This window comes from Dermacentor albipictus, chromosome 8, assembly GCF_038994185.2.
Source record: "Dermacentor albipictus isolate Rhodes 1998 colony chromosome 8, USDA_Dalb.pri_finalv2, whole genome shotgun sequence".
In the NCBI taxonomy this organism is placed as follows: Eukaryota; Metazoa; Arthropoda; class Arachnida; order Ixodida; family Ixodidae; genus Dermacentor; species Dermacentor albipictus.
Window position 1 is genome coordinate 99,388,571 of NC_091828.1, and position 2,317 is coordinate 99,390,887.

General features: G+C 48.3%; 1 non-coding gene across 1 annotated transcript; it reads left to right on the forward strand.

Moving 5' to 3' along the window:
- Positions 1 to 1,934: 1,934 nt before the first annotated feature.
- LOC139049340 (U6 spliceosomal RNA) lies at positions 1,935 to 2,038 on the forward strand. The gene has a single exon (XR_011508201.1). It is a non-coding gene; the product is annotated as a U6 spliceosomal RNA (small nuclear RNA).
- The last annotated feature ends 279 nt before the right edge of the window (positions 2,039 to 2,317 follow it).

The following is a 2,317-nucleotide window of genomic DNA, read 5'->3' on the forward strand; positions in this document are numbered from 1 at the left end:
CAGTAGACTGCTGATTGGTTGCTTGCCATCGGCGTCTGTTGAAGAATCGTTGAGTCTGCTGCCTAAATGTAAAATGCCGACATTGCTGCGAGGCAATCGCATCAAAAACACGCAGCTTTGCATATGCACTTATTAAACACGCACGTTTCCTTCGCACAAATAGTTGTCTGCATCATCTTCTGCAGATTTGTACCGACGTAGGTATGCAGGATGGCCAGCATTATTGGAAACTTGGATTGGACATTACTTGAGGACAATTGACTTTTGTTGAGATTGCCGGATACGCGAGGAATTAACGTGCTCATCTGGATAAACAAAAACTAAATCTTCAACAGCAGACGAAACTTGAGGTCAAAGGCGGAGGGAACGGCCATTGCCGTTGCACAGTGGCGTGCATGTCGGTAGGCAAAATATTGCACGACATAACGGAAACTAGTTTTAATGACGAAACTATTGACGCTGCGACAGCGATACTTCGGACAAGTGTCGATATTTGCTTGCCACAAATTTCACACGGTTTCTTTTATGCCTTGGTTGTAACTATGTTCAATAAAATTATCTACATGCTCAACAGTTCTGTGTATTCGGCTCTTATATCTGCTGTACGCTCGTATCAGGAGGAGCCTTGATGCTGACCAATGCTACCGCAACAAAAGCCTTTACTGAGTTCAACATTTGTGGCTGTTTGTTAGTCTCCATCTCAGTGACGCCCCTCATACAGAACAGCGTAGCCAGCATAAATATCGGTAAACAGGAGAGAGAGTGTTCGACTGTCAATGTTGAATGCTTGCTGACTGTATTACTGTCTGCAGAGCAAGGCTGACTTCTGAACTTTGGTCGGCACTCTCAAAAAGTAGGAAATAGGATAAAAAAAAGATGATGCTAAAAGAAGAGTGTGCTCGTTAATATAGGAACTCGCGTCACATTAGGGGTAACACCGTGCAGTGAACCACACGGCCAGCCGGGTCCCCCAGGTCGTATGGAAGAATGTACTGCTGTGACTGGGAGATGACGTCCAGCTTTCCGGCGCACCGAAAGCGTTACAGTCGAGTGGGAGACTTCAATCTGGTTCGCAATGACCATCGGGCTTTCTTTTGGAGTTAACACTCGTGATGACGATGCAACCGTGTTTATTAACAGAGAAAGGGAGTAGGGGAGGCAGTCCGGGCCCGTAAATATGTAGTCTTCGGCGAAAGTTGGTGCCCATGGGATCATTGCCAGGCGGACCTCAAAGGCGCCGTGGCGAAGGGCGCCTTCACACTGCTCTGGGATGCAATAGGCAAGAAGGTAGCGTAGCGTATGTGGAGTCGGTACTTGTAGTTTTTGCAGAATACACCGTAACGGTGAATTCTACCGTCGTTGTGCTCCCGATACATGTTGCGCGGCGCGGGGACGTACCCGAAGCTTACCATGGAAGTTAGTGTGGCGGTGAAGACAAAGTTGATAAGTGTAGGATCGGGTCCACTAATGTTTGTAAAAGGTTTATACTGGTCGGATGAAGTTTCATAATATTAAAATGACACACCGAAGTGCGTGGATCTGAGCAAGTGGCATAATGCTTACGCTCAGTTCACACAACTCCCAGAGTAGTTTCTGCGTGGAATTCTGGCACCGCGCTTTGAATTTACGCGGCATGTGTGTTAACTCGAGTGATGCCCACGAGAGGGCGGAACAAACAGAGGCACCGAAATCGGCAGCCGGCGTAGTTCCCTCGTTGTACAGGTAAATAATATGGTACACGAATCCTATTCGTTGAAATGAACTGTCGTCAGTATAGCAGTTGATTGCTAAGATTCCTGATACCTGTAAAACACGGCACTTTCTGTGATTTATTAACCGTCGGGGCCTCAAATCTTAGGATATTAAAGAACTCTCACCGCTGTTTTGGTACCGCCGAAATCATGGCGATATGTAGTTGAACGAAAGATTAGCAGGTGCGCTTCCAAAGTACATATACAAAAATATTGGAACGATACAGAGATTTGCATCGCCCTTGCGCAAAGATGACAAGCAAAACTGTGAAGCGGTCCACATTTTTGTTATTGCGATAGCAATGAAATTGACACTCTAGGCATATATCTCCCGTCGCCGTCGCCGTTAGGTTCCGTACGAATGAAAGCATGTGAGGGTAGGGCGGCGAACGCGGTTCGATCTCGCATGCGTAGATCGAGGAACGAGGCCCGGTTGCGTGCCTTCTCCCGTGGCATGCGAGGCAGGGGGGTGAGGCGGGGTGGAAGGGCGTTCTTCTACGGCGGCTGTTACCGTGCCTCGACGTTCTCCACGCCCGCCGCTCCGCACAGAGTGGAGACAACCGCGG